Source organism: Gossypium hirsutum, chromosome A10 (genome assembly GCF_007990345.1).
Source record: "Gossypium hirsutum isolate 1008001.06 chromosome A10, Gossypium_hirsutum_v2.1, whole genome shotgun sequence".
Taxonomy (NCBI): domain Eukaryota; kingdom Viridiplantae; phylum Streptophyta; class Magnoliopsida; order Malvales; family Malvaceae; genus Gossypium; species Gossypium hirsutum.
Window position 1 is genome coordinate 7,267,328 of NC_053433.1, and position 9,412 is coordinate 7,276,739.

Genomic DNA, 9,412 nt, shown 5'->3' on the forward strand with positions numbered 1-9,412 from the left:
AATTTGAGGAGGGGTTGAGATACAATATAAAGGTATTAGTGGCTCCACAAAGGGAACGAGTCTTCAAAACTTTGGTGGAGAATGTTAAGATTACCGAGGATATTAAACACGCAGAGCGTCAAAATAAAAAGTAATAAATGAGTGAAAATGAAAATAAGAGGGATTTGGCTCCTTCTAACTCTATTCGGCGGCTTAAGAAACGGGCTAGGTTTGATAAGTCTCCGCAGATTGAAGCACCGATTGCTACTTCTGAGATTCGGTTTTGTGGGGGTTATGGTAGCCACTATCCGAGTGAGTGTTTAAGGAGATTGGGAACTTGTCTACGATGCAAGTCTATGGAGCACAACATTAGGGATTTCTCGCTCTATTCTAAACAGGTTCAAGCTCTAGATCCTAGTTTGGTTCAGCTTCATAAGGAAATTCAATAGCCACCTAGTGGTCGTGGTCCGACCAAAAGTGGTAATGGTAAAGGTAGAGGTCAGAGGTCACCAAGCAGAAGTGTTAATCAGACTGAGGCTAAGCAGCCTGTTTTAGTATATGCGGCGAGGCACCGTGAGGATAGGGGCGCCGCTAACGTTATAAACGGTGCATTTTATATTAATTTTGTTCCATATTTTTCACTGATAGATATTGACTCAAATCACTCATATACAGCGAGTACTATTTTTGTAAATCTGGCAATTCCAATTGAGAGTACTTCCGGTGAGGTTTCTGTAATTAGTCCATTGGTTCAGACGGCACATGTTAATAAGATTTATAGAAGGTGTCCGCTGGAGATACAAGGTGTTGTGTTTCCAACTAATTTGATGGAGTTACCATTCGGGGAGTTTTATTTGATATTGAGAATGAACTGGCTCATTTAGCATTGAGTGAGCTTAGATTGTGCTACTAAGAGGGTAACTCTGAGATCTGAGGATGATATGGAGATTATCATGATCAGTGAGTGTTGAGATTATCTCTCCAATGTGATCTTCGCTCTAATAGTCGAAAAATTAGTTCGAAAAGGGTGTGAGGCATTTCTGGCTTATGTGCATGACTCGAGTTCCGTGGAGTTTAGATAAGAAAGAAATTTAAATAAAACAATTATACTATTATAAAAACATGCCACATTTTTTATATACTCATGATGAAATTTTTGGATCAAATTTAAATAAAAACATGCCTTAATCTTTAAGAAAATTTTTGGACCAAATTTTGTATCCCAACAAATTTAAGAGTGATAAACTGAAAATATGAAAATCCATCATGATTTTGATAGGACCTGATCCCCACAACTTTTGTCTTTGTTTCCTTCTTTTTAATTTTTATGTTATTCCAACTTTAATTTTATGGAAATTATCCCCAAATATTAACTTGCAACCTCAAAAAATCTAACCAATGAGTGGTTTTATTTTTGTGAGCTAAGATTGAGGTTTTAAGAGTATCAAAGTTAAAAGTTTAAATATCATACGGAAATTATATGTGAATTTTTTAAAAAAAGATATTTTTATCAATTAATTTAATTGTTAAATTATTTATTTTATTTAATATTTATAATAATTATTTCTAATTAAAATTGTGGATTTGATTATAACTTTTAAAAATAAAATCTTGAGTTTACTAACTTGTGGATTACATTTATATTCATTTCTTTTTCTTTTTAATGAAAACTTTCATTCATTTCTTAGTCAAAAGCCAATTTCTCATCTTATGATGAGCCCTTAGAAGGTTGAAAAGGCAAATGATATTTATATAAAATTTTTGGATTAGAATTATGATTTAATCATATTAATTTAATTAAGTAATAATTATAAAATTATTTTTTATGAAGAGTCAAATAATCAATGAGTATTTATATCTTTTAATAATCTTATATAATATTTAAAATGAAATTTGAGTTTTAAAAAACTATCATATTTTTATAATAAAAATTATATTTAAAAATAATTATCCACCAATCATAAAAACATAACTTCCACTCAAAAAGAGTCAAAAAATAAAACTTATGTATAATTTTTTGGGAATAAATTATATTAGAATATCTTAAAAAGTATTGTTTTTAGGTACCAATAAAATAGTGTCACATCATTAAATTTTAAACATAACAAAGTATTATTATACACTCATCTATATTTAATATTTTCTCCAACTTAATTTAATTTTAATTTAATTAATTAAAATAATAAAATTTTTAAATTATAAACAAACATATTTTCTTCTTTTACAAATTTGAATCATTTTGTCTTTTTCCCATAATTTTTTTTTGTGCAACCAATTTTTAAAAATAATGTGATGGGAAAGGTCCATAAAATAATTTCTCTATTGATGAGTGTATAATAATAATTTCATATCTTTAAAATTTGATGATGTGGTAAAATTTTATTGCTGCCTAAAAACCTTGATTTTTAGGATAATCCTAATGTAAGTTATTCCCTAATTTTTTTAGTATTCTTCATATCTATTTTATAATTCATATTCAGAGGCTTGTAATGACCTCTCAATAATGTGTCTTACCATTACATTCAATACTAATTAGTGTATATACATTATTTTAACCCTCATTGAGGTGTGACAATTTTTTCATAATTTTTATTATTATTTTCAAGTAGGTGCCTTAAATTCTATTATTAAAAAAAATACGCCTAATAAATATAAAACTAACATAATATCTTCAATTAACAGGTTGTAAATTCATTAAAATGCAACCAAATAAAGTAATACGTTATAAATTAATAAGTACAAAATATTATTTAACTCATCAACTTACAGTTCGATTACTTCTATATTTCAATATAGATTACTCTCCCACTAAACTTTTTCCCCTTAAAAATTTAATTGCAAACTAATAAACAATTCAATTTATTTAGACAAATCTAATTCTACAAAAGTAGCCACTAAATAAATCTTCAATAAAAAGTATATTGGCAAAGGTTTTCTCGACGTCAAATATTTTGAAGATTAATTATTTTTTATTTATAGGAGCTTCGATCACGTTTAAATTTTGGATACAATCTTTACTTGGCTTAGTTCTTGCATGTTATGTCTTCAATAATAGGTTGCTAAAAATCCTCAAAGATAAACAATTAAAAGTTTGAACAGCTTTGGTCAAAACATGCCAACTAAATAAGGCAATTTATAATTGTTTGCTAGATGTTCTTTTAAGTTACAACTAGTGTTGCATCCAACAGTTATAACTGGCATTAACTCATAACATAATTAATACATTTATAATTTATAGTTTGGGTCAATATTTAATATATTGTTGATGAAAATTTTTAATTTCATTTCACCAAAAAAAATTAAAAATTAATTTAAAAAGGGTTTAATAACTATCACATGTCTTTCTTTTTAATACATCCTTAAAAATATATATATATCATTTTATGAACCTTACTTATAAAGTCTAAATATTTCACCAACAATATATTTAAAAAAAAATTCTAATTACAATTATATTTAAAATTTTGGTTGTACTTATATTTATGGTAACAACTAGGATAAAAACTTTAATAATAGAAAACAATGAGAATGAAAATATTTCCAACCTTTTGATCAAAGCCATAAATTTATATGTAAATCATCAAAATAAAATAAACAAAAAAATCAACAGCCAACTTTTGTTTTTCTGTACTATTAACTATTTCAATACTTCTATTTTGATTTAGCCTTATCTCGGTTAGAGTATATATCTATATAAATTTAAAGCTTTCTTCGGAATTTTAAGAGAATTTAAATAAAAATATTAGTTTCCAAAAATAAGTTTAGACAAAAAAATAAAACTCGTTTAAAATATGAGTTAGACAAATATTTGAACATTTGAGGTTCGAGCCTAGTCCGACTCATTTGTTAAGTTTGTAATAAATATTGTGTTATTTTTTATATTATGTAATTTATAATCCATAAAATTTAAATCTATACATTACTACAATGGAAATATTAAAAAGTGTTTAGATGAATATATATATAATTTTAATAAATAAAAATATATAAAATTAATAATATTCAATTGAGAATAATATATTAAAATTAATAGAAACGAGTTTAAAATGAATTTGAGTTAACTATTTATAAATATGTGCAGACTCGGATAGAAAATTCATGTTTTGAGTTGAGCTAAACTCATGCAAAAATAAAGTGTATTAATATCATACTTAAACTCGATTCGGTCAATAAAAACTTCTAATTAATATTATTATTATAATAATCAGAAGAACATAATGATATAACACTATGTTTGGTTCAATGTATTGCTATTACAGGGCTAAACCATTACTGACCTAATCAGTGAAATCCACCGATTTCTAATCCCTCACATTTGCTCAGTTTAGGTGCTGCTTCAGTTTACCTCCCTGTTTTACCCTCCCGATTTCTAATCCAAGCGTCTTCTGTTCCTTCATTTTGCTTCTGCCGATTTGCTCCAGTTTCTACCGATTTGCTCCCTCTGTTTCTTTTCTTTTCTTTTCTGCCGATTTGATCCCTCGATTGAAATGTTCATTCTTCTTTTGCTGACACCCACAATGTAACTCCCACTGCTGGTGACTCTTTCGTCCGGTAATTTCTCGATTTCCCTTTTCTTTCTTATTTGGAGTTCACATTTTTAATGAACTATCTGCTAATTATAGATTTTAGATCTCTTTAATTTTCTGATAATTTTAGTGGGGTTTTGTTTTGAATTGTGTGGGATTTGAGAATTGGTAGGATCTAGTGAATTAGAATTGGGTGGCAAAACGAATTTGAGTTGAAACAGTGCTGACAAATTTGAAGTTCATATATGTTGAGTGAAACGAAACAAAAATATCAAACTTTTTGAACCTAAAGGAATGAAAGATCTATTTTTTTTTCTCAATCTTGCTGAAATTTCTTTAGTTCAGTGGTCTGCTTAAGTCAATTTTGACTTAGTACTAACTATTAGAGAGGCTAAAAAAAGGTTATTTTTTAGTACATTCCTAAATTGCTGTCGACATGTATTTAGTATTTGAAAGCTAAGGAACATTGAAGATTTTCCTCTTTCGCCTTTTTTTTGCATCCTGAATTTGTGGCTAAATCTTGAAATAGTTTTGAGAAAATTACATTCCGTAGACCCAAAGAATCTTCTAACTTTAGCTCACACTTGATCCAAGCAATCATTTTTTAGGTGGAAGATAGAGAGGCGATTGGGGGTTCAGCTTTTGGGGGACAAAGAGCTGTTTGTTGCACCGCAGATCTTGCAAAACTCGGTGTCTGTCCAGAAGGAGAAATGATTCATCGCCCTTCCACAAAGAATCCTGGCTGGCCTAAAGTGTTCGGCATCTCATTTAGTGAAGATGATGAGGTTACAACATTGCCATTAAAATCTATACAAATTACTAAAACCGGGATGTATAACTTGTACTTCATTCACTGTGATTTAAATCTTAAAGATTTGATTGTTGAAGGGAAAACTGTATGGAAAAACCCTACTGGCTATCTGTCTGGTAGAATGGCACCTCTGATGAACTTCTATGGCTTCATGTCCCTCGTTTTTGTGATCCTCGGAATCTTTTGGTTCATGCAATATGCAAGATTTTGGAGAGAATTTCTTCCTTTGCAAAATTTTATAACATTAGTGATAACCCTTGGCATGCTTGAGATGGCTCTTTGGTATTTTGATTACGCTGAGTTCAATGGGAGTGGAACCAGGCCTATTGGAATTTCACAAATGGATGCAACAGACTAAAAGGATGGTGGCAAAGCTGGATATATACAGGAAGTTCACAAATGCATTGGCAGTAGCAGTTATTGTCTCTATCGGTTGGATTTGCTACGAGGTAAATCAAGTCTATTACCTTTGATGCTTTCTTTAGGCTGCTTTATCAATAGACTTCAGCATATAATGTAGAAGAAAGCAAAGGACATGCTAGCAATTTAAGTGTAGTCTGGTATCTTTATGATGGGAAGTATAGGGTAGAGTAATCAAAAACTGCAACATATAGTGTGATGAAAATATAGCATTTTAGAAATAGCATCATTATCAAAAACCTGCTGCACCTTACAACTGCGAAACTCTACCTTTTCAGATTTACTTCAAGGCAAATGATGTTTACAACGAGCAGTGGTAGAATGCTTGGATCATCCCAGCCTTCTGGCAAATCTTATCTTTCTCTCTGCTATGTGTCATCTGTGTTCTTTGGGCTCCTTCTCAGAATTCTACGCGGTAAATATCTAACTTATTGAGCCCTAAGCTTCTCTTTCTGCCTTTCCTTTTCTACTACGGTTGTTTATGAACTATTTTATGGACATTCAAAATGAAAGAAGAAAAAACTTCATACTCACACCCTCAATTGTTTAAGATATTTCCTGATCGTTAATAAAGATAAAACTCGGCAACTTGAGATGTCTGTGTAGGCTTGATTACTTGTTTAATTTGTAGCTAGTTCCTCTGTGTTACGGAATTTAAAGATGTATGGCTGTTTTATATTGTGGTTGATTTTCCCGCATATTTTAGTTTCAGTGTTGATCTTTGAGAATTTTATTTCAATGTCTTTGCAGTTTCTTATAGTTCACCGTTTTGTTATTCCGATCTTAATAGGTATGCTTACTCTGGTGAAGCAAATGAAGATTTTGACAAAGATGATACTAATTTGACACTTATAAAACCCTCTCCAACACCTTCAAAAGATTTTAGAACTGTACCGAAAACTAGAACGGCGCAGGGCAGCAATGGAGCATCCTCTAATGGTGATTTGGAAGAAGACAAGACAGAGTGACATAAAAACCCCACCTGTGAATCTGTGATTCTTAGAACTCGGTTCAATACTCGGATTCACTTAAATCAAGGCCTTGTTATAGTTGTAACAATGATCCCACTTTTTTTTTGAACTGTAATGATATCAGGGTGGCCACCATTACAACCAAACATCAGATGTTGAGCTTTATCTTTCCCTCCTTTGATTTTATATTTTACATATTTTTTTGGTTTTACCCCAAAAGTTTTCATCAGTTAGTTGTTACCAGGGGAACAAACAATCCTAGTATGCCTTTTTTTTTTAATGTTAATATAGTTTGTGACATGTTATTTAACATGTTTTTTTGTATCGAACATTATCTACTAATGTTGCAGAACAATGGATACCATACTTAACCGGGAAAGCATGTACCATGACAATATAAAGGAGGTTCCAGCAATTGAGAAAATTGGAAAGGATTGTAAATATTGGAATTTGAGGAACTTTCCTGGACCAATATTTATCTGGCAGTTGTCTAATAATTATGTTAAATTATCTTTTATAGTATCATATATTATAATTTGAGTAAATTCATATAAGAATATTAATTATTAAGAATTTTATTAAATTATATATTTTAATTATAATATATTTAATAATAATTATGTTAATTTATATTTTACAGTATCATATATTATGATTTGAGTAAATTAATATAAGAATATTAATTATTAAGAATTTCATTAAATTATATATTTTAATTAAAATATATTTAATAATAATTATATTAATTTATATTTTACAGTATCATATATTATGATTTCAGTAAATTAATATAAGAATATTAATTATTAAGAATTTCATTAAATTATATATTTTAATTAAAATATATTTAATAATAATTATGTTAATTTATATTTTACAGTATCATATATTATGATTTGAGTAAATTAATATAAGAATATTAATTATTAAGAATTTTATTAAATTATATAGTTTAATTAAAATATATTTAATAATAATTATGTTAATTTATATTTTACAGTATCATATATTATGATTTCAGTAAATTAATATAAGAATATTAATTATTAAGAATTTCATTAAATTATATATTTTAATTAAAATATATTTAATAATAATTATATTAATTTATATTTTACAGTATCATATATTATGATTTCAGTAAATTAATATAAGAATATTAATTATTAAGAATTTCATTAAATTATATATTTTAATTAAAATATATTTAATAATAATTATGTTAATTTATATTTTACAGTATCATATATTATGATTTCAGTAAATTAATATAAGAATATTAATTATTAAGAATTTTATTAAATTATATAGTTTAATTAAAATATATTTAATAATAATTATGTTAATTTATATTTTACAGTATCATATATTATGATTTCAGTAAATTAATATAAGAATATTAATTATTAAGAATTTTATTAAATTGTATATTTTAATTAAAATATATTTAATAATAATTATGTTTAAATATGATTAAATTATTTATTATTGATAATAATAATCTTATTATAATTTAAATAACAATAACAATAATCATTTACCAAAACAATTTTATGCTAAGGGTATTCTAGTCATTTTAATTTTTTCTATTATGCTATTACACCTCTATTCCATTCAACCAAACACAAGATTACTATTACGCCTCCATTCCATTACATTCAACCAAACAGTGGATTAGCTATTACACCTCTAATCCAATACACCTCTAATCCCAATACACCTCTAATCCAATACACCTCTAATCCAATACAGCGAACCAAACGCACCCTAAGTTGTTGGATTCATTTCCTAAAGGAAAAATATTGGAAGAGGGAAGCAAATAGTAAAATCCCAGCAACGAAAACAAGGGCACGTTCAAAATTTGGTGCTTCAAAAGGATCAAACACTTGATATTTTCATCTCAAAGTTTGTTCAATTTCCCACCTGTTTGGAAAGCTTTGGATTGATCCCTGAGGTTTGGAAAGGCTCAAAGAACTTGCTTACAATCTTTTGCAGCTTTCGCGTAACCCCATATGTGGAAAGGACAAAGTAAAGACGAAATACATGATTGGAGTTCTTTTAACTCCGATATTAACCTCCCAACTCCATTTCCCTTTTCTTCAACAACTCCATGGAACTCTGTAAGCATTGAGAAGGTGGTGTTTCCTTCAAAACAATAGCTTCTAAGATGCAGGTAAACAATTTACAAGCATATTTATCATGTTTCAAAAGCTTTCATAATAATATAGACACATATTTCGGTACGAGTATGGATCATGAAAACTTTTCCTCAAAAAAACAAAGAAAAAGAAAAAAACATGGCCTGAGCTTTCCTTTCATAAAAAATTACAAAGATGATTAATATATACAAAGTACTTAAATTTGAAAATTAATACCTACTTACTAGAACTATTCATTGAACGAGCTACCAGGCTCAAAGGCTCGCTTAAAATTTGGGAGAATTTAGGCAAAAATATTAGGCTCGAAAAATGAGTTTGGACAAAAAAAATTAGGTCTGTTTAAAATATGGGTCGATCTCGAGCTTGAACATTCAAAGCCCGAGCCTAACCCAACCCGTTTTTAAGTTTAGAATACTTTATATTATGTAATTTACAACACATTAAAAAAATTTATATTAAATATATAATACTACTCTAATGTAAACATTAAAATAATGTTAAGATCACTGTATAAAAAAATTCAATAAATAAAATAATATATAAATT

The 9,412-nt window shown here is 28.1% G+C and overlaps 1 pseudogene; it reads left to right on the plus strand.

The window, feature by feature from the left end:
- Nucleotides 1-137: 137 nt before the first annotated feature.
- Nucleotides 138-7,086, plus strand: LOC107895730 (uncharacterized; annotated as a pseudogene).
- The last annotated feature ends 2,326 nt before the right edge of the window (nucleotides 7,087-9,412 follow it).